The 24,136-nt window shown below is 44.5% G+C and overlaps 1 protein-coding gene across 14 annotated transcripts in view; it reads right to left on the bottom strand.

The window, feature by feature from the left end:
• The window catches only part of DAB1 (DAB adaptor protein 1), a 413,546-nt gene that overhangs the window by 190,101 nt on the left and 199,309 nt on the right, over positions 1–24,136 (bottom strand). For 11 of the 14 annotated variants that reach the window (XM_088169651.1, XM_088169658.1, XM_088169652.1 and 8 more), the window contains exon 2: positions 21,725–21,796. The gene's annotated coding sequence lies outside the window, so the exon portion shown is untranslated. Of the gene's footprint in view, positions 1–19,540; positions 19,997–21,724; positions 21,797–24,136 lie in introns of those variants that run through there. The other 3 variants (XM_088169654.1, XM_014870572.2, XM_088169656.1) reach the window with 1 other exon arrangement.

The raw sequence follows: 24,136 nt of genomic DNA, 5'->3' as shown, positions 1-24,136 counted from the left end.
CCCTGGAAGTGTCCAAGGCCAGGTTGGACAGGGCTTGGAGCACCTGGGACAGTGAAAGGTGTCCCTGCCCATGGCAGGGGGTTTGGAACTGGATGAGCTTTGAGATTCCTTCCAATCCAAACCACTCCATGATTCCATGATAAAATCAGCAAATATCTGTGACCTACACTCACTTTTACCAACATTGCTGTGTCTGGTCCCTCACTTCACACAGACAATCCCAGCTACCAAAGAGACGCTCTCTTAAAAACTTGGGATGTTCCACATTTCTGCCACTTTTTTATTGTCTGCCTTTACTGTACTCCTAACAGCTGCTAAGAATTACTTAACATCAGCAAATACTAAGTAACAAATATTTTACACATGACAAATCCTTTGCCTCTGGCGTTTTTAGAAGTTCACATCTTTTTTCTCGTGCAGCAGAGCCCGGGCTAGACTCTCACATCAGCTGCTGCAAAGGTTACAGGAGAAATAAGGGACCCTGTCTCCCACCCAGCCTCACTCTCAAAACCAAATTGATTGCTCTTGCATGGGGATGGGGGACATTCTGTGCCTTCCCATATGGAGAGCAGATTCTATGTGTTGAACATGCCTGTGAGGTAATATTTCAGCTGAATCTACTGTCTGTCACATCTGGTATTTTGAATAATCGGTTAAGTGAACCGTAAATTAAATTAAGCCAAGCCAGTGTCATAAACCTAAAGTGCATTTCCAAAGGTTCTCCCATATGAAGAGGGAGTTGGCTTTAGAAGGCTTTAACATCCTGACTCTGAGAGCCTTAACTGCAAATAAATCAACAGCCTGTGTGCTTGTACCCGTGCAACAGCCCCCCAGAGTGGATTAAAATTGAATACTTGTGAGAAAGTGACAACGTGGATGGATTTTCCTTCATAGACACTTGCCACGAATGAAGGGCTCCTGATGGTGACAACCAGAGCAAGAGGCTGAACAGGGAATATGAGGGGGGACAGGACCCTGGTGGTGCTGCCCTGGGTGGCTCTGAAGGAGCAGGAGACTCTGGCTGCCCTCTCCAGCTCTGGTGGCAAAGGATCTGCAGGAAAGGTGAGGTTTTACCTGTCTGACACTGGGATGAGTGACTGGTGTCCAGAGCAGCTGCTCCCCAGAGGGCTTTTGGATGTGCCCCAATCTTTCCTCCCATCTCCTGGAGCTCAACCAACCAAAACAAAACCCCAGAACAACCTCAGAATCAGGGAACAAAAACCAGCAGCTCGTTTGTGAGCTTGTCCTTGGGAATGCTCTCCACAGCCTCATGAATGCAATTCCAGCCAAAGGATTGTCTTTCCCTGCACCTCTCACAGCCCTGAGCACCACGTTTTACCAATAAAGGGCTAATGAACCACAACAGTTGTTCATATGTTTTCTTACTCCTTCTCTGAAATGTCACAATAAATCTATATTGCTGGGTAACAGCAAGCAGATGGATATTGTAGCTCGTAATTTGGCATAGGTGTTCTCAATCAAGGCAGAGATTAATTCTCCCCCATGATAACCAGCTCTCTTGTTTGTTAGGAGCCCATTATCATTTTCTGAAAGGTTTTTCTCAGGACAAGGGTAAAAACCAGCTCTCTTTGTCCTATTGCTTTATCCATTACAAAGAGAATGAGGGATGGATTTCTGGAGACAAGGTGAGTTAACCACAGAAAATGACATCTCAAATAAGCATAGAAACAATAGCAAAAAATTCCCAGAAACACTCTTTGATGGAGCACATGGATTCATGGAATGTATCTCCTGTTGTCTTGTGAGCAGCTCAGGAATACTTTTGTTAGGATTATTATTTCCTCAATGGGACTGAAAAATATATTTAAAAAAAACAGATCAAAACAAATGAAAAAACTATCTTCTGAGGTATGTCTTGCATAGCAAAAGGAATGTGTCCTTTTTCTAAAACCTTCAAACTAAGTAACAGAATAGAAAAACCATATGAATTTTACTAGCTGGGAAAAATCAAATGGCATTTCTCATGATATGGAAAAGAACTAAAATTTGTACGTGAATGTAAACTCTGACAAATAAAGTGAGCTTTAGTCCTGACTTCCACACCCTGCCTTGTCCATGGTCCTGCAAGAGATGTGTAGCATCTCTGAGAATTTAAATTTCCTCTGATCTCATTATTTCATTAAATACTCCTAAAAACATCCCCTTAAGGTATTTATTACCCTTGAATTTTGTTTGCTAATGAGCTCGTAATTGTGGCATAGCAAGTTCATCAGCTATTGCACTTCTATAAAACAAAGAGGTACTGCAGCTAATTATTTGTTAAACTCATTATCAGAGCTCTACTACTGCAAAATTTTGTAGGTGTTGAATTTTCCAGCTGACATCCTGCTGCAGGACTGGGGGTGAGGACTTGAGCAGAGGTTTTGAAGTTATAAAACAGCAGTGAGAGGAGTTTTAGATTCCCTGCTTTTCCTGCATCTCTCACCACCTCCAATGGGGCATTTCAGACGCCCCCAGAAGTCCAGGGAAACCTCTGCCCTGACCCTCGTGGGCACTGGGCAGGATCAGCACAGGTAATGGACGAGTTTTCACTCCCTGCACACTAAAGAAGAATATATTAGTAGAAAATTAATAGCTCTGTTGGTTATTGATTAACAGAAATGCTACAGTGCTCTTACGATTTCAAATTGCTCCTGATTAATGGGAGAGGGAAGGGAATTTAAAGGGTGATCTCACTGTGCTGGGAGCATCACAGAGCAGGGGGCTGCAGCACTGACTGCAGCATCCCACACCTTGCCCTGGAAGTGGGGATCACCCACTCAACAGGGAACCTGAACTGAAAAATACATTTCTGTATCAATCCTGAGGCTAAGGCACTGCAAGGTTCTGCCCCAACAGGTAATTGTAATTCTTTAATCTGCTGGGTGAATTCTTTGTTCCCTTTCCTGCCTCGCTGTTATTGCAGGAGCTCAGGTGTCTGGTTCTGCTGTGAGCCTCTCTTAACTGGGGAGGATCCATCCCAAAAACATAATTTTATGCACTGTGGTGGATAAAAGTCACTCCTGTCCATTCCCACCTTTTTCTTTCTACTCCCTGCTCCAGTGTATCAAGGTTAAGGAATAATGAATAATCAATAAGGCCATGTCTCCACCAGAGAAAAATGTTTCAGCCTGAACACGAGAGCTGGAGAAGATTTAAATACAATTTTGTGCCATGCACTCCAGCTCTGCTAATATGAGCTGTGAGTCAGCATCCTCTTCTAAATCACTGCAATTGCCATGTCCTCCAAGAACCAGCCTTGCAATGCTTCCCACAGCCCCTGGGAACTCAGGACTGAAGGAAAAGAATTACTCTGCTCAAGCACTCACCCAGCAATGGCACCCCTTAAAATTGTGCAGATTGAATCAGCAAGTCCCTTCCAAGGAATCTCTGCCTGCAGAGAAGCCAAGCAGAGCACCTTCCAACACTGGCATTAGTGTTTTATATGTGTATTTATTCTATGCAGAACTGATAAACCACTAGAACTGTCCCTTTGAAAAAAGGGAGAATTTCTTTCCAAAACTGCATATTGTGCTTTAGACAAAAATATTTTGGAAAGAGGGACTGTGTTTCCAGTTCTGCCCCTGACCAGTGAACAGTCTTTGCTCACTGAGCAACATATAACAAATCTGCCCTGCCGTGAGGCAAAGAGACTGAAAAAACTTGTGAATCTCCAAGGTAAAACTATTCTATTATAAAATCACATTGCTATGCAGCACTCATTCCTCTGCTTATTTAAGCTGAATGTGAATGCAGGCTGCTATAATCTTGTATTATAAAGAAAACACTAACCCCCCCCAAAAGACATACCAACCTCTACTACAGATACAATCAAAACAGGTTTTAATTATTTGCAGGCAGTACTTTGCCATGTATCACAGTTATTCATTTATACTTAAAAAAAATAATAACCCTACTCTATTTGATAGTTGGTGATACTGAATTAATAATTTGAGCAAGTCAGGAGGAAGTTAATGTAATCCTCAATTTGCTTTACATCTTCAGAGTCACCTACGGCACTTTACAAGGCAGGTAATATTATCACAGCTGGACACCTTGGTAATCTTCTGAGCTCTTTTTCCTTTTCAAAATAAATGTTACAGATTTACCGTGATACTGCTAAAATAGCTGTTAATTTGCTCCAAAAGATGAAAGAAAACAGGTGAATTAACAGAACTCCATCACACTGAACAGAAATTCCAGCAGGGCACAACACAAAGGAGATGTCCAAGGCTGCAGCTGGACCAGCCACACCTCCTTTTTTAAGAGGAGGTTTGGTTTAAATCCAACTCCTCCATCCTGACTTTTTGTTTGCCCTGGGACCCAAAGCTGTGGGATTTGTAGAAGATGGCAGATGCTCCATAAGAGCAGATTTGCTATTTGGAAACCTCAGCTTGGCTATTTGAGGATGAACCTGAAAAGAGAGGTGACAAGGACCCCAAAATTTAACTATTTCTCTCTTCAGTCTGGTGTCCACTCTGGAAACCACTTGGGAAACTTAACGGATCCAAAATACCAAGGGTGGACTGCAGGAAACCACTGCCAGATTTCTGTGTCCATGGAGCCAAATGCTTCATTAAAACCAGCACAAATGATGGCTTTTCTACAGAGGACAGATGTGAGATTTGCTGTCAGCTGGTAGAAATCCTGCAGCCATGCAGTGCCTGAGCAGCACCCACTGCACCTGCCCAGGTGGGGCTGCTCATCACCTGCAGCATCTTCAGTTCCCCATGACCTCAGCAGTGCTTTCTTATGGGCACCAGGTAAAAAAATTCCTCATGCACTCCACAGAAAAACACTACTGAAATAAATCTCAAGGTATTTGGTGATCCTGTTTATCCCTATGCTGCCTCCCAGCACCATTCAGGATATCTCAAAGTCCTGAATATGAAGATTCCTCTCAGGCTGGCTCTTTAATTTCTATGGGATACTGTTGCCTGCTTTTTAAATAGAACTTTAAAAAATTAAAATATATATAAAACTCATTAACACACATTTACATATCAGAAAAGCCTAATCAAAACCTCCCTGATTTCCACATCAACTGTCATAGATGTTTTAGAAATAAGCAAGCTTATATAAAAAACTTATTTGTCTTCTGACATAAACTGTTATAGCAATACAATGGAAAAAGTTACATATCTAAATGACACTGCAAAAGCTGGAATGATTGATTTCACAATGTTTCCAGGAATTATAAATAACCTTTAAGTGTCTCCATGCTTTGATTTGCATGAGCAATTGAGAGTTCATTAAGTAGGAATTAAAACAAAGCTGAGGCAGTGCTGGGGACTTGGTCTGAGCAAGGACCTGGGTCAGTCAGTGCTGCTCCAACCTCAGCTCTCCCAAAAAGCTGCTGCAGATCATGTTGGGTTTGGGAGGTTTTGGCAGTGGAGAGCCTGGATCAACCCAGCACAGATTCCCCAGGATCAGCTCTGGGGTTACACTGAGCTGTGCAAAAGCTGTGAAAATTATGTATAAAGCAGGGTGTGTCAGCTTGAAACCGTGTGGGACCTCCAAAGGAACCTCCAATGGAACTTGGAATCATGAACTATAATCACAGCATCACTAAATCTGGAAAAGACCTCCAGGATCATCGAGTGTGACCTCCAAAATCATTGAGTCTGACTGCTAAAACTTGGTAAGACCTCCACAGGAGATTCACAGGACTCCCACGGAGAATTCCCCCAAACATTCCAAGCATTTTCCACCACTGCCAAGGCTGGAATTTCCCCTCAGTGAGCACCCACACAGCATCACAAACAGACACACACACGAGATTTTTCCTGCCTGTGTAAGAAATGAGAGGCTTTTGCTCCTTTGGCTCTGAGCTGCAGCACCATGGATGTGGTTATGGGGCATGAAAAGGGAGGATGGGAGCACAGGGGAAGGAATGAAGACAAGGGAAGATAATTGAAAGTACCAGAGCACTAGTTATGTTGCATATATCTAATGTAATTAGTATTAATAAGCTGTCAGTCAGAAGATGTAGTTGTTAAAAGGCAGTTTCAATGGGGGAAAATTATAATTGAACTCCTCCATGTATTTGTCTGTATTATTTATTCTCGTTTTTTCAGTTCACTGACACAGGTTCGTGTTTAGAAGAAGTGAAATTGAAGAAGTAAACAGAGTTTTTTTGTTTATTAACTAGGAAAAAAAATTAGCCTCTATTGGTCTGAGCAGGGCCAGCCATAGGAGGGAGGCTCAGGGAAGGTCAGTGGGTCAGTTCTGCACCTGGTTCTCATTCAAACCACAGTATTTTCAAGCTACAACTTTGCATTAATTCTATTTTGATTTATACACTTGTTCCTGTGGTACCTGGCACGGTGCTGCTGCTCCTTTATTCCCTACTAATTCTCTACTCACTCCAGATGCTCTGTCTTATAATTTAACACTGCAGTTCCTAAAGCTGGTCAAATCATGTGTACTGAATAATATATTCAATAATTCCCTTCCTTTCTTTTTTTTTTTTTTTAATTTTTCAATTGTCTGCAAGCAGTTTACAGCATCTCTAATGAGAAATTAGTCACTAAATATTTTATACAAATAGTTATTTGGGCTGTATCTTGATCACAAGCACTTTGCTGCGGATTCAGCTGGGACAGAAGGATTTGGATTGGATTTGTACTTCTGACTAAATTTGCCACGTGGATACAGTTCTTTCTCATGAATACATTGGGGTATTCCAGGCTCCAGCATTCCAAGTTAAAGTTACATTAGCTGTGATTGCTCTGGAATATCCCCAGTACATCACCTGCACTGGAAGTATCCTTAAAGCTCAGAGATCCATAAAAATATCCCATCCCTATTTTAGAGAGTCTGATGTGACTTTGGCTGCATGGAGGAGATCTTGACCTATGGAGAAATCCTGATTTGTATTCCCAATGTCAAGAAACCAGGACAGAGAGCCTCACTCGGGTCAATTTATAGATGAGGAAGTTTTGTGACACTGGCACAGGTTGCCCAGAGAGGTGGAAGCCCCATCCCTAGAAACATTCAGGGTATGGATGAGGCTCTGAGTGACCTGATCCAGCTGAAGATGTCCCTGCTCATGGCAAGGGGCTGGACTAGAAGGCCTTTAGATGTTCCTCCTGGCCCATTCTGTGATTCCAAGTGCATGGCTGCTCTCAGGAGCTGTTCCAGCACTCCTCACATCCCAGTGGAGCACTGGGACTTTATGTTAACACCAGGAATTTCTCTTCTGTGTGTCACATAAATAACAAATGCTGCTTTTTTTTTGGTCACCTGCTGAATTTAAAGAATCTATAAGTCAGTCATAAACCCCTGGCAGCTTGGTGCAAAGGCTGCTCTGACTACTGCAACCCATTTTCAATTCTGACTTTGTACAATCCCAGAGGAAGTAACTGAGGAATCGTTGGGCTGGAATAGCTCCCATCATCTCCTGGTATCAAAGTGAAACATTCCTGAACTGGTACCACCAAACCAGGGACAGGAGACATTTTCTGGCTCAGGCTACTACAGGAAAAAATAGACCTTAGAAGACATTGGGAAGAAAAACCAGAACTGGGACACTACCAGAGCCCTGCTCCTGTGTCCAACAGCCTGCCCTGTGTGGTGGCCAAGGTGGGGCTGCAGAGAGGCCAAACTCTGGCCTGGGCATATCCAATCTCTCCCGTGGCTTGCTGTGACAATTTGGAGTGCTGTGGCTGGGGGTTTGTTTGGGAAATGCTGATTGTTTTCTAACTGGAATTGATGGTGATCGTTTGTTGCAGTCGTTGAGCTCGAGGCTCCAGTGGTGCTCAGCAGAACGTGAGGATCAGAGAGATTCCATCCATCTGCACCTTCCTGGGATGCCTCAGACCCCAGAGCCACACACTGAAAATGGGCTACTGGAGCTATTTGGGACCTTCCTCTGGTGACTCCTGCCTTTCCTCCTCCTCCTGCCAGGCTCCAAGGATAAAACACATGATTCTGGTGTTTTAAAGGACAGGGAGGGCAGAGGAAGAATCAATGTCTTTTTTTCTTTCCACTTTTTTCAGGATGGAATATTTGCAAGGAACTTCGGATAGGGAGAGTTTGTGGTCATTAAACAGCTTGTCCCAAAATTGCAAAAAGGATCCAGCTGAGGCACAACTGGGCTCATTTTCAGGATGCATGGCTGCTCCTCATCCTCCCCATCCCTGGGGGAACCTCTCACCACCCCCTGACAGAGAAAGAGATCCCAGAGACTCCCCAAAAACTGCTGGGGCTCCTCTCAAGCCATTGCTGATACAGGAGCTGACCCCATCCCCGGAGCCACAAATCCAACCCATTTTCCAAGTTGCTTATTTATACAGGGACAAAAATTATTTTTTCCCAACCAGGTTTTCTTGTGTCAGTCGTTCAACATGCTCCTGTGGTTTTTTCCCTCCCTTTCTTATTACCTTTTCGATAGCAAAGACATTGCAGATGGGCATCAAACTGTGCAAAATGTAAATTATGATTGGGTAGAGTCAGAACATAAAAAATAAGTTATTTGGATGCCTTTTTTTTTTTTTTTCCTAAGGACCACAGCACATATGGCATGCTAAAAAAATGTCTCGTGTTCATTAAGGCTAAATGAGACAGGTTAGAGAATCATGGGCACCAAATGGAAAACTTGGGGAAAAAAATGCTGGCTGGCAACTCATTCTGCTGATAATATTTTTTGGATGTTTCCCTCCTGCCCTCTCTCCCTCATTTTTTTTCAAACTGCAAGGACATTTTTGCAAATATTTCACAAATATCTGATGGCTGTTGCTTAGGAATCTGTCCTCCCCGCTGTGCCTTCCTCATTTGAAGGTCATAATCTTCAGTTTGTGAAATCATAATTATCTCGCTAGCCAGCAACTCTGATGTCACAAATGGAGGATTATGATGACTTCAATGAAAAAAGTAGCAGCAGGAGAAAATGAACTCAGCCACTGAAAGCTTGTTTTCCTCCCTACCCCTCCAAAAAAAAAAAAAAAAGGATACAGCTGAGAAAAATATCAGCAGAATGATCTCCAAATAGACTATTTTCTGCATGGCATCAGTGCTTCTTTCAGAATATGAGGTTAATTTCTGCCTTGTGCCAGTTTAATGCAGACTTCCACTTTATTTTAACATATAGCAGGTCTTATATTTAATGTAATAGCTGAATCTTGCTACTTCTTGTGGAGCTCATACAGACACCTCAGAGTTCTTCCATAAAAATGAAACAAGCCTCCCTGTAGCACTCAGGAAAATAAAATGGCCAAGATTCACCACAAGGTCATCCAAACCCAGGGCTTTACTACTGCCAGATAATTCGCCACTGTATCAAAAAATATGACAAATAAACACTGTCTATCAGATTAATAAAGTATTTAATGGCCAACTCTCCTTATTGCTTTTTGTTAAGCATCCCTGCCAACCTAATGCTAAAAATTCACAGACAACTTCTCTCCCCAAAAATCACAGAATCCAAAATAGGTTGGGTTGGAGGGGACCTTAAAGACCTTTTAGTTCTGACCCCCCCTGCCATGTGCAAGGAAACTTCCACCAGAAAGGGAGTGAATCTGCCACTAAAAATGGGGAAGAAGAGAGACCACAGCAGAGCTGGGACCATCCTGATGCATTTCCCAGACCAGAAGACAAATAAACCCCAGACATTATTTAGTTGTTGGAAACAACTGGGGTGGCAGCACTGATTTTGCTCCAGGACAGATGCTCTGGGAACATGATTCAGCAATTCTGAGTGTCATTATTTTGAATAAAGCTATCAACGTTTCTCCTGAGGAGTTTGGAATACAAGAAGATTTCTACTGTCACTATAAACGCCAGTGTGTGTCTCCTGGGCTTCAAATAATGTACATTTCAATGTTCCTGCCTGCTTGAATGAGACATTAAAAGAGCTATACTCTGAATTACTGATGTTTTATAAAAATATGAACTAATAATGCAATGACATGATTCTACTGCCTCTTCCCATTGCTGCTCTCCACGTGCAAAAGCAGCAGTGCACTGGGACCAACCACAAATCTGGGAAAGGCAGTGGGATGAGAACAAAAGTCCTGAATGCTGGAGGTTTGGGGAGAAAAAAAAAAAAAAAAGCAATTCTCCAATCATAACCATGTTCCCTGGCACTTGGCACTGGGCTGTGTAACTCAGAGGGGAGTAAGTGGCAGCAATTGCATCCTCGCAGAGGAGGTGCCTTCCAAAGGCATCTCACAGCAACAGCATCCTCAACCTCCCGGCTGTGGAATGTGGTGGTGGAGGAGAGAGCACTGGGGGAAATAAAAGCACAACAGCTGCAGTGCCACAGGCCCCTGGCCCACGGAATGTGTTAGGAGAGAGCTGCACACACCCAGCGCTCTCAATCATCAGGAACAACATATGGAGGGCTGGGGCTTGTGCTGCCTTTCTCTGCCTGCCCCGTGTCTGCTCAAGGTGTACGTAAATCAGGAGAGAGGAATGCTGCACTCCTCAGCAGAGAACTGCAGGGGGAGCGGCCATATGGGGTCAGGAGGATGTGTAAATTCTTTGCTGCCACATCTTCATCAATTCTAAAAGCTCCAAAGGCGCCGAGAAATTATTCAGTTTTGCGTTTGTGTGGTCAAAACCTTCCTGTGCTTTTTCTCTATTCTTACAGCAGCTGAGAAGCCCCAGCATTGTCATCACCAGTCACAAACTCCCAATACCACAACATTTACAAACAAGGTGACAACAACTGGGATGGCTCATCCAACCCTGAGAGCACCCCACAGCCTCCCTCTGTGTATACACAATGCAGAGGTTTGTGAAATCAGCCAAAATCCAAATTGCTGGATTTGAGACAGCCAAAACAGAGCCAGACAAACAGTCTGGACTGTGCAGGGTGGCCCATGGGTGCCAGAAGTGGGAGATGGGTCCTGGAAACACATGAGCAGCTCAGCAGCAGGCATGGCCAATGCCACTGAGGATGGCATCAGGAAAAAAAACACAGGGATGGCGTGGGACAGGAGTGCAGACAGAGGCACAGGCTCAGAGCACTGCACAGACATCAGCTGAGGCAGCTGTGGTGCCAGGATCTGGGGAACAGCAGGACCAGGGCCCAGGGGGGCACTGGGAACGCCGCGGCTCACACGAGACGCACGCAGGAAAAAAGAGCAAAGTCATCCATTCACCTCTGCCAAAAGCAGGACGGTGAATTTCTCCTGACATTTAGACTGTTTTGATGCTGTGAAAGGTGGCACAAGAAGTGCCAGTGCTGCCAGAGGAGCTGGGGATGGTGACAGGCGCTGCTGCAAGAGCGACTCACCCCGAGAGCTCAGGAGAAGTGACTCAGGAGTTGTGCCACAAGTGTGGAGTTAACCTTTGTCACCTCCGTGTTCAGCTGACTTCCCCCTTTAATGAAGCAGCTTGATTTATGTATGAGTCGTTTGCCTTCATAAGAAATTTATTAAATGATCATCTGTTTTTCCCCCTCCCCTCCCGATCTGTCACTGGGAACGTGGTAATTGGCGTTTGAAGCTGTGGTGGCGTGTCACCAAACGAGCTCAAACAACCCCACGTGTTCCCTGCTCCAGGAAACATTTCCCTGTTTCCAGGGCTAGGAAAAATCCTGGTGCTGCCTCTGGATGCTGGGGGGCCTGGGAATTGCAGATTATTTTCCCTGCCTGGATGACACAAGGCTGAACGAGAACTGGGGAGCAGCACAACCTCGGTGACTGAAACAGGATCCAGCTCCAAAGCTCCATCTCAGTTCAGCAAACAAGAAATCCAAGGAATTCAGTGAAGACCAGCTCCATGGCTAATGTCAGACATGTTCCAGTACACTGCTGAATCAGATCCTAATCTCCCACTCCCTTGGCATTCCAAAAAATGAAAACAATACAATCATGCCCAGAATATGCTATAAAAATAATTGCTTTTAGTTTAAAAAACTAAGTTGTAAAACACCCATAGAGTTGCAATTGGTCTTAATCTCTCTGCAAGTGTCATTTTACATTAGACCCATGCTCTTCATTCACAATTTGAATCAAAAAAGTACTTCTGTTTTAATTAGTTTTATAAATTTGCTGAGCTAAATGAATACAGCAGTAAAATCAAAACTGCAGAAAATGTGTGTAATCTCAGCAAACTGCGTTACTTCTGGAACAAATTGTAAACCTAAAAATTAATTAATTAAATTTATTAATTAAAATAATTTGAATTAAATTATTTGATTAAAATTATTTGAAATGCCAAGACATGAAAACTGTGAATTAAGCTGCCACAGAAAAGCTACAGCTCATTTTAATAAACTGCAATAGCCCCAGCTACAAAATTCTCTGCTGCAGAGAAATCAGCTGGTGTGTGGAGACAAGCAGTTCCCACGTGGCCAAAGAAAGTGGAAGAGTTTTAAATTCATTCTGTGACATCAACTGGAGACTTTTGTTCTAGATGATAATCTTAGTTTTCTCAAAACCCATTACAGTCAAAGTAATACTTAAACTACACTTCTCTCCTTGTGATGGCTCGGTGTCAAAGCACTGGGAGTGATGGATTAGCAATATTTGATTTCAGCTTCCAGGGCATTAATAATCATGGGAAATAGCTTTTATAAGCAGGGTTTCCTTGCCCACTGGCTGCTCTGCAGATTGCTAGGACAAAACCAACCTATAAATGCAGAAATTGTAGTTCAGTACAGCTCTGCCAGCTGGCCACACCATTATGCATGTAATTCCTTCTACTTGGGCTTCTCAGGAGGGAAAAAACCAAAATCCTAAATTGAATACATCTTAGGAATATCAATTTAATTAAGAAGATAACAAGAGGAGATAAAGGCAGGGGGGTGCTTATTACCAGAATAAATTTCTACCTGCACTGCACTGATACACCTGTGCCCAAGTATTGGTGTGTTCTAGTGGGGAAAAAACTGTGCTGTGTCGTGGAGGACACCAGCACCAAAGGAACCTGTGAGAGCTGAGCAAAGGAGACAAAAATCTCACTCTGAGCTGCAGGAAAGGGAACAGATGGTGCAAACATTCACACACACATATTCACACTTTTTCATGACACAAGGTTACTTCCATGCTTAAAAGGGTTATGGCTGGAGTTAGTAATTCTGGATTCTCCACTAAAATTGCCTGGGAAAGGACTGCAGCAGGTGAGGAGCTGTGGTGGAACAGGGGATGGGCCATGCACAAACTCTCTCTCCACAGTCTCAGACACACCACTGCCTCTCTCCAGTTCACTGAGCATTTCCATGCACATCTCCAGAGCCCATACAGACCCCATGGAGCTGGTGGCACCAGCATGGCCACACACACACAAACAGCCCAGCACCCACGGATGCTTTATTTAAGAACATGTATGCAGACACTTCTCTAGAAAGCACACTCTATAAATAAAACATGCTTAATAACCCAAGAAAACCAAACAAAATAAATAAACCATGCTACTGACTGGCAACCTCCTCTGCAGAAGAATCTGCAAAACACTTTCCAGGGTTTGCAAAGTGCCTCCCTGCAAAATATTTTGCCTGATTCAGTGCTATTCCTTAAACAGCTGTGATGGTCCACATGGTGCAGCAGCTGACAAAGTCCCTGCTGGACAACTCTCCTGCTCTCCAACCAAGCCAGCTCAAACATCAGCTGGAGTCAGTGCACCATTTTATAACTGCAAGACATGATTTATTAGAAAGGAAGAACAATGACAGTGTTTTCCCACTGCTGGGAGTCAATGTGGTCCTTGTGAGGTCAGGAATGCCAGCCAACCTGTGCCAGCTCACTGCCCAGCCTGGCAGACTCCCTACAGACCATTAAGGGGAGCAGGGAAGCATGAAGGGCTGAGTGATGCTCTCACAGTTTTATATTTCACTACTGGATGCTCCTCTCACCTGCAGAATGGAGTGACATGAGTCACACTGAGGTCTGAGCTTATTCTGGGTTTATTTCGGATGAAGGGCTGAAGCCTGACCTGTGCTGATACTGGAAGTGATCATGCAACACTCCTGCTCTTTCCTGCTGTGAGGAAAACGGTGGGAGATGGGGAAGGGGGTAAATGTCTGGTCCCAGGCAGGAGGGAGATGTCTCCCTGGGATGCAGCACGAGTGCAGGCTGCTGAAAACCCCTCTGAAACTGCTCTAATAAGGCTCTGCAGCTGCCTCTGGAAAGGGGCTTCTCCACTTCAACTGCTCTGTGTGGGTGGGAGGCCATTCCTGTAGGAAGGGCTGGCAGGATTGAAGCCAAGTTAGTAGGAGGTGGTTTCCAGAGTCAGTTTGTATTTTTCTGCCCTTTTTATTCTCTGTATAAAGCTGGGCACACAGGAGAACCACCAGCTCCAATTCAGCATCACCTCATTTTTTTCAGGACAGAAACTCCCTTTCATTAAAAAAAAAAGAAATCCCTTGTAATTCCATCCATGCTGCAATCTGGTGCATTACCAGAATGGATTCTGGATAGAAAGCTCCTGCTCTGGAGTGAGCCCTCATTGCTGGCTTCCTTGCTATGCACTGCACACAGCTTGCCTTGTTTCTCAGCCAGAAGTGCTGCTGCATCCCTTTGTCCTGCTCTCCCCAGAACTCAGCCACTCTTCAGTTGGATCTGTAAGTGCCAACAGGTGGGAAGGGGCGTGGGGAGGCAGAGGCTGCCAGGGTGCTCCAAAGGACCATCTGTGTGGGCAGGGAATGCACAGTCCCAGCCAAGGACACGGGAACATCTGTCTGCCTCCAGCTCTTCACCTACTGCAAAGGTCACGCGCCACCGCCGTGCCAGCTGTGCCAGGCACTAGTTTAACACTAAACGCCCCAGAAGCAGCCTGTGGGGACAGATTTCTGTTGCCTTTAGCCATTTTAGAAACGGAAAATCCTGCCTAATTGAAAGTTGGAGTGGCCTCCCACTTCCCCCCACACAAGGGGTGTTACCGGGGTCAATCAGGTGTTTATTTAATGAGAATTTCCCTTGTCGGTGCAGGACCCCACTCCACACAGCAGTGGTTCGTACTATCTGCTCTGCCTGTATAAATTTTGGGATTATAAATTATTGGGATTATACAAGCAGACAGATTTCCCAACAATAATATTGAAGCAGGGAGCTTAATACTACTAACACACTATCAATGACACTCAAAAATCCACAGAGTAGCCCAGAGACAACAATTTCCCCCACACTCCTCATGGATTTTGCTATGAATAAACAAAAGTGTCCCACTCTGCACTTTCCCTTTCCAAGACTGCTGTCACCTCTGACATTTTTTATATTCCTCTGAGTAATTAGTGCCAAAATTTTTCTTATCTTTACCAGTGACCAAAGCAGCAGCTACGGAGGAGTCCTGCAATCCTCAACCGTGTGAGCACAGTCAGAGGTGTTTCCCAGGTGACATTCAAGAGGAGAAAGATGGAAAGCTGTTCAGTTACCTCTCTGGTCTAACATAACCTAGAAGGTTTGGGTCCTTTTTTATGTTTGAACGTCATGCCATTTAAATGTGTTTTGTTAATGCTTTATGGCCTTTTTAGGGAATACTTGCAGGAGGTACCAGCTAAGGAACAGCACCCTCATTTCAGTCAGCCTTGAAATGAGCCTCCTCTCCACGTGACATATTTTATTTCCCAAAAGCAGCACTTTTTCACTCATTTTTATGAGGCTTTTTGATGCCTATTTGTAACTCTCTGCCTTTCCAGGTTCCCTCCCCATCCCTCATCCCCAACGAGCTGCCACCGCGGTTGGCGCGGCCCGCCAGGCTCTGCTTTCCAGGGCTGGTTTTTTACACCAGCCACTGGTAAATGAGGCTGGTGTGACAGGCCAGTGGCTGGATAATGAGTTCATTCTCCAGCCCCACCGAGAGCACTTCCCTGGCCCATCTGTTCTCACGGCACGGCTCCGGGAGCGCCGCTTGGAAAGGGAGCAGCGAACGCCCGGCGGAGCTGCTGATGTGCACTAGAGCCTGGCTTGATGGTCCCTGCAAAGCCTCCTCAGCCAAAAAAAACGGGAAGAGACAGAGCTCTGGGATTACTTCAGAGCCATTGCTGGAAATGCTTAAACTGGGAAAAAAAAATTAAAAAAAAAAAAATCAGGAGGAAGGAAGCCTCCAGAGAGCTGAAGCAAATCTTGTAGCACACATATCGCACAGGCACAGAGCTGTCCCTTGGCCACCTCTGTTTCCTCCAGGTTCTCTAAGAGAAATAAAAGCTCCAGGAAAGTCACAGGTCTGTAAACAGAAGTGGTCAAAAGTCAAAGCAAAGATCTAGAGAGACTAGAACAAGAAATGATGCTTTAAAAAAACAAGGCAGGAAGTTTATCCAACCTTGACTGAAACTGGTACACCTGACCTCAAAAAGGAAAAACAAAACAGCTAAAAAGCCTAGCCTACCATCTGTAAATATTTTTAGAGGTAAAACTGGTACCATCTTCAATTTGGATAAGGGATAAATAAAAAGTGGTGGGGCATTGGTCTATTTGAGTAATGAGTAATTTAATGAAGGTAACATGGGCTCTGTAATTTCCCTCCTCCTCGGTACAAAAGTGTGGCAGTGGATGACTGGCAACACCATATTTCAAGTTGCCTTTAAAAAAAAAAATTCCCTTTGTTTTTAAACACATTGTCCCACAGAAGGTGCTGCTGGTTGCCATGAACAAGGGGCAGATGTGAGTGATTCATTAATGCCTTGAGGCTGCTGAAGGTCAGGAGAACATCCTCACATCCAGCAGGACATTGTAACAATGAACTCTCACAGTTAGGTTGGGATAAGAGCCAGCTATTAGCAGACAGAGCTTGCTCCAGGTAAATCCTTCCACAGCTGCCTATTATCCCCATCACATTATTTCTCCTGACAGAGGTAGCACTGTCCATATAGATCACAGGTGCAATCCAGTATGGAAATCCTATTTAGTTGTGCAATACATTACTGTCTTCTCCCTGGCTGTACTAATGTCTAAATTAAACTGTAATATCTCATGGCTGGAACCTTTCTTTAATTCATACTGAAGACCCCTCACACAATCTATGTGCTGAACAAAGTAGTAAATTCACCTTAACATCTTTATGCTTTCCCATAGTCTTTAAATCATTCATATCCAGACTTTCTGTGTGTTCTGGATCTGGTGGAAACGTTTCTAGCAGATAACTTTTCCACTAATGGTTTTGGGGAATGAACTCTTTGAAGAGAAAGTTCTGTCCTTTAATCGTTGGGAGAAAGAGCAACACACTTCACTGCTGCAGGATGAGCCTGGAGAAGGCCCTGGGCTCTGAGCCATCCTGGAGTGAGATCCCTCTGAAGAGTGGCCCTGAATGCATCCCTAGGGAACAGCACACACTGCAAATGGGTGACTGGTGGGGTGGCATCTCCCTCCCTTCACCAGTGTGCTTCCCCTGTATGGGCAAAAACTGGAAAACTCCCCTTTCTGTGAGTGAAACCCTCCAGGATGGGCTTCCCTCTAACACCAAATGCAATTATTCACCAAGACCTGATAAAAGCTTGAAAGCAAGCTTGAGAACAGACTCCACTGCATCATCTGCAGGAGTTAAGGGGGGGGGTGAAAAATAGAGCTGTAGGAAACCAAAGACTCACTGCACTCTACCTAATTTGTGAGACATCTTCCAAAATCAGCTTCATTGAGACACAGCAGGTAAAAACCACTACTAAGTACAGCAAAACACATTAAAACCACATTAAAGGACTTGGCAGAGTTCTCTAAAATTCAGAGAAAGATCTTCCTTTGCAAGGACCCTGCACACCAAGACACTGCAGCCTTTAGGGTATTGATGACACTGACTGTCCCTTTTTCTGTCAACTGCCCTCCATGAGTTCTTTTTTTTTCCATGAGTCCAACCCAGAGCAAGGTCCCATAATCACTGCTGCAGAGGCTGGAGGAGAGAGGGAATTGTTATACTGTGAAGTCCCTCAAGCTGAACTCCATCAATGTATTTATCCAGGACATAAACCCCCCCTGTGGGAAAAAGCCTCTCTGCTTTTTGGGAGTCTGCACGGGCAGCTCTAGAGCCACCTGCCACCACGGCCCAGGAACTGCCACACCAAGAGCTGACAGAGGCAAACTTCTCCTTTAGAGACTCCAGCTCCCTGCATGCCTGGGAGAAGGGACTGTACCAGCAGCTGCCTGAAGACTTATCCAAAATTCTCATGGTTTCTTTCAGTCAAATATTATTTCCAGTCTTGTAGTGCCAAAGAACATTTTGTTGAAAGCACAGAAACTTGCTTTTGAAATAGGAAAATATTGCAAGCAAATGTCAGCATGGTGCAACAGCACAGTGCTACTCTGTGAATTGCTTCCTTACATACTCCAAATTTCTGGCCTGAGTCCAGCCTCTCAAAGACAATGGGCTCTCCCCAGTGCCATGTGTTATTACCCGAGGTCTCTCCCTAATTCTGAACCTGCTCTGAGAGGGTTTGTCTTCCTGCAGTGCTCTCCAGCTGCTCCCAGCTTCTGCCTCCAGCCTCTGACCTTTCGAAAGCTACCTGGGAAATCCCACATTTGGTAAGAGACTTTTTAAAGCAAACAGTTTACATATGATTAATTCTTCCTGTAGACCTCAAAAAAACCCTCCTTCCTGATTAACAAAGGTCACTGAATCTCAAAAGTTAATGGCAGACACTTCAAATGTATTACAGTCCTCCTCTAAAAAACAAAAAGTAGAACAAAACTGGGTTTGTCTGGAGAAAACAGATGTGGCAGAAGAAAAGGCAAGAAGCTGGGTAGGTACAAACTGGAAAACTGATAGAGGAGAAGCTGTGGGTTAATTTCAAGAGCTGGAGAGGAATAGGGCATGACCTCTTGACAGAGCAACCCCAGACACAGAGAAATAAATATATATCCTAACACGAGCACTGCTGGAGGCCCTGCTGGAGTCACTGGGCAGTGGGATATTCTCTGAGTGCTTTGAGGTTGCTCTTTCCCTATGAAAGACCCAATGAAAATGTGAAGAGGGAATCCTCACTCATCTTCCTGCACATTCCCATCGTACCATTCTCTATAAGGTTGCCATGACTTTGTTACCCTGACTCATCCATAATGCACAACTATTATCCATGCTCAATAATTACAGTGTTAATATTTGGGCAATTTAGAAGTACCTTTCTTCAGCAGAGTTCAGCCTGTGCCACTGAATAATGCACAATTTAAGTGTTTATGAATAAAACTCTTCTCTCCTCTTTCTTTTCCTTCCCCATTCATACCTCCAAAATGTTTTCAAAATGTTAGTGAAAAGAGGAATTTGAAGAGGGAATCTCATTACTTCAAGGCAGAATTAAAAATTTATGAAATGCATAATGCCCAATTTATCAATCAAAGCTAACTCTGCAGTACAGACACACTGAAAGCCCTTCACTCTCTAATCACTAATAGGTAACACTATCAAATTCAGCCCTACACTCTATTAGAATTGCAGTAGAAAAGCACTTAGTGTAATGCCCAAAGACAGCTCACCAAATACTGCTCACTTGGCTCAAAGACAAGGCTGAAGTGTTAATAATTTGAAAGCTTCCTTAACCAGTGTGCTTTATCAATATGCCCAGAAAATGAAATAGAATACCTACATACAATTTCTGTAGATTAAAAATAAAAAGATCTAACTTGTATTCAGCCCAAGAACTGTGACTTTTTTCCCCAGATTTGTGAATTACCCGTGGATGTCTCGCTGTCCCAGCTGCAGAGCCCATCATCTCCCAGTTGCAAACCGCAGGAATCATTTCCATTCCTTCTTTCTGACCACATTAATTTCAGGCTTGCTTGTAGCAGGATTTTTTTTTTATGTCCTCATTTCCTAATTCCTCCTTTTCCCATCGGTCTCCCAAGCACCACAAACGTACAGTGTTGGCAGGGCAGTGATGAACTTCATCCAGTCTTCTCTCTCAGTTGTGCCTTCTTGCCTTGACCCCCTCCAAGGGAGGGACAGGCAAAGACACCAAACCTTTGTGACCGGGTCCAGTGCTCATGTCCTCTCTTTTCATGCTATTTTCAACCTCAAACTTCAGATTTCTTAAGGTTTTCTTACTCTCCAGAGTAAATAGCACCAAGAGAGCACTGCTGTAAAGCGCCCAGAGCTGGAGCAGAACCACCCAGCTGCAGGCAGCAGCACAGTTGTGACAGGGGGATGTAGCAAACACCGAGTTTGCACACAGACAGAGACACTGTGAGCTGGTGACAAGTAGTACAAAGACTTACTTGATGCAAAGACAGAATGACTGCATTGCTTATGTCAAAAAAAGATCAGTGGAAGCATAACAACAGAGCATTCTGCATGCTACACACACCGCATAAAGCACAAAAAATACTCTTTATGTTTCCTGCGCTTTTCTAGCCTGGTTTCTCAGGAAAAAAAACAAGAGCCATGCAATTGTTCTGTCACTCATTGCTTCCCCAAATAACTTTTGAACCTGTTGGCTGATCTCAGGTTTGACAGATAGGCTGAGGTCTCAGTGGGATCACATTCCTATCAGATGCGTGAAAATAATAGAGACTCAAACCGGTGCCTTTGCCGAGCTGCCCCCTGCGCCCTGCCTGTCTCTGCCCTGAACCTCAGGGGTACCAATTAGCCCAGGAGCTGGAGCAGCTCTGTGGAGCAGGGAACAGCTGGGGGAATGCTCGCTTACATCTTCACACAACGCTCCCAGCAAAAACATCAGTGTGAACGCTGCGGCCACGGGACACGGCGAGAGGAGAGCTCAGAGCTCCAACCACAGCACACAGCCAGGTGAGAGCTCAGATCCATCCTCCTCCAAGCACAGAAATGCACAGCAGAACCCCAGAATGCCCGTGCTCCCGGCCTGAGCTGGTCCTGGTGTGTTTGGTGCTTTACTTTGTCCTCAAACCCCAGGTCACTGGTGGTGTCTGTGAGCTCCATGTGCTGTTGGTGCCCTGTCCTCCCAAGGCTCACCAAGAAATGGCATTTCCTTCCTCGCCCTTCCCTGCCTGCCCCTCAGAGCTGCAAACAGCAATTCAACCTCTAAGCTCTTAAAGCACGTGTGCATTTTCTTGCTGGCATCACCAAAAAAATAAGAGAAGTGTTGCCTGGCAAAGAGTAAGATTTCTGTTCAGTTTTAAGGGGATGTGTACGACAGGGAAGCTACAGGACTCTCATTCTAATAGCCAATGCTGCTAATTAAAACTGTTTTGGAAGATCTGCAGCCAGCATATAAATCACCCCTCTATATGCTATAAATAAGAGGCAGATACAGAATTGAATAGCTCCCATTTGTCAACGGAATGAAGAGATTTGATTGTGTCTTTTTGAATAATAAATCCAGACATACCTAGCAGGGCACGGAGAGTTGCTCCAAGTGTCTCTTTTATCAAACAACAATGATTATATTATAGGGTTTGCATTATGGACCATCATCCATTTCTCTTGTTTTCTCATTTATTGCTGACATCCTCCCTCCCAGATGAAACATTTTGCTATGCACAGAATGTGTTCATGCAAAGATCTCAGGAGCCAGGCAGCAGCAAACACTACTGAGTCTTCTGATGCAGTGTGCACCTACCAGGATGTATCACAGAGCAGAAGGGAGTTTTGTAGGGAAACTGAGCTGTGGAAGCCTAAATGCACAGGGTTTTCACCCTAAATACACAGGTTCTTCACCCTATCCGTTTTTACACGGCGCTTCTAAAGGACACTCAAAACGCATTGGGTATCAGACAGAGGAGAGTCAAATCATTCTTATTGGCAATTTATGCAAAACAATGCAGAGAAACAGAGATAAAGTCCTAAAGATCATCTTATAACATCGCTGAACAAGGGAAACTCCAAAGGCATCCACACACAAGAAGCAAATTCATAATAATAATAACAATAATAATGATAGTACCTCGCTCCTGTGTGGAAATCTCTTCTCAACCATGAACACTACATTCCACTCACAGCCACCATGTCTTTCTCACTGGAAAAGAAAACAAACAAATGGGCACCAATTAGAAAAGGGCATTTTTTAATGCTAAGTTGAGAGCAGCTTCAAATTTTGCACACGCACTCATAAAATAGAAGATTTAGGATTCCCTGTCACATGAGAGGCTGCAGAAGGTTAATTGAGTTCACTGTAGAAGTATCATTACCTCTATAACACACCTAAGGAAAAAAGCACAGCAGCCAGGTTACCAAGATAGATTTATTTTAAGCCTTTAAAACTATTTGTCAAATTTTTGCCCTCTAACAGGGTGAGGGTTCCTCTCTCTTTGTCCCTAAATTCCAGTGCAGCTGAACAGCAACTTCCACAGCATTTCCTCCACTGTGGATTTCACACCTTCCCACAAAGAGATGCCCTTGTCCCACCCACCGATAGATTGAGACAGAGAAGTCGTGACCTCTGGCATCTATTCCCATTTTCCCAAAGGAAAAGCATTCTCTGGGATGGACCACAGGATTTCCTGTCCCCTGCTGAAGGAGCAGCTGCTGGCTGGCAGACAGTGAAACCAGCTCAAGGGGCTGCAGAGAAATTCCTATAGGCTGTGCCTTTATCTTTGCTTCTGCTGGGGCTTAAAGTGGGGAGAAACAAGGGGGAAATCTTCCCATCTGGGATCCCTCATCCCCCCTTCCAAAAAGGGCCACAGTCCCCTCAATATCACTGGGATAAACAGCATCCCTGTGACCTGCTCCTCACCTGCTCAGGCTGGCAAAGCTCTGACCTAGGTGTGCTTGTTTTTAACCTTAAACCGGGATGGTTTTATTATTTTGGGGTTATGTTTGCCAATAAAAAGGAACAGACAGCTCGGGCTGAAAGAATTTGATGGCTACACAATTATTTTGAAATCCCAGCCTGCCTCCCGAGGTGCTGACCTGGCTGTCTGCCCTCCCCTTGCTCCCTGGAGTTTCTGAGCCCAAATCGTGTCCAGGCACCACAAGCCAGGCCATGGCTCCCATGTCACCAACTCTGCAAAGGCTTTGCAGTCACTGTTCAGTGCCTGATGATGACACAAAAGCTGCTGCAGAGCAATTCCCAACGCAGGCACACGCACACACAGCACAAAGCAGGCAGATGGGACTCAGAGCACAAAGAGGATAAAGCATCATTTTAACAAAATCCATTTGTTCGGGTGACCCGAACTTGAAATTAAGGTGTTAAAATCCAAGACAAAGAGGATTTCTGATTGGCAGGCAGTGATGTCAGCCCTGTGCCAATTATAGAGGGAATTCATGTGGCTGCCTTTAAAAAGAAATAATTCCCTCTCTGATACAGCAGTAAGACATTGTAGACAGCCCATTTGCAGGGGATTACACGGCACTTCTCAGGTAGTTAAAGTCACTGAGCCTTTTGACCTTGTGCCTCCTAACACTACTGGAGGCACAATCACCCAGGGACACGCTGCTTGTCATGTGTGTCTTATTGCTTAAACAAAACCCAACCACCCAGCAACCTGAGCCCACCACCCCGGGCTCTTTGGCTATGAATTATTACACCGAAACAACACGAACATAATAAACAGCGCTATTTATTAGCTTATTCTATGATTTCAGAGATGACTACACAGACTGAAAAAGCAGAGGAAGCCTGTGCCAGGCTGGAGTGAAAGCATTTCTCAGGTCACTGCCTTAAACGCAGATATTTTGTGCTACCACGATGCTTGAGCAAGGCGAGTAAATCTTTGCACGCTGCAATCTTGAAGAGGCTGGAATTAATCGTCCCTCCAGATGGGATCCGAGCTCACTCACTGCCATAACGTTCAGCATGTAATGAACACCAGGCAAGGTGAAAATTGATATCAAGAGCACTTCTAAGAGCTAAAAAGTTAACACCTAAATTGGAAATCAATATATGCTGTAAGTATTGATCAGCAGAACAGAGATCCTCAGGTTTTTGCCTCTGCTGAGTGGCTGCTGTTGGAGATTGAGCTGGAGTTCCACTGAAACACCTTGCTTTAACAACTATGTTTTTAAAAAAGCACAGAGCAGCTCAACCTTATACTTTATGGAGTGATTGTCTAACCCTTCCACAAGTGCAGAACAACCAGGAATGTGCCAAGCCAGGAGCAAGCAGTGACTTTTTTACCATCCCTTAGTTTTTGAAGTCATGCTTTTGTCCTCAAGACAAGCAGAAGAAGCCAGAGGTGGAGCAGCACCTTTGAGGAGGATGGATGGATGGATGGATGGATGGATGGATGGATGGATGGATGGATGGATGGATGATGAATGGATGGATGATGGATGAATGGATGAGGGATGGATGGATGGATGGATGGATGGATGGATGGATGGATGGATGGATGGATGGATGGATGAGGGATGG

This window comes from Sturnus vulgaris, chromosome 9 (assembly GCF_052056855.1).
Source record: "Sturnus vulgaris isolate bStuVul1 chromosome 9, bStuVul1.hap1, whole genome shotgun sequence".
NCBI classification, from domain to species: Eukaryota; Metazoa; Chordata; class Aves; order Passeriformes; family Sturnidae; genus Sturnus; species Sturnus vulgaris.
This window is presented reverse-complemented; position numbering and strand designations above follow the sequence as displayed.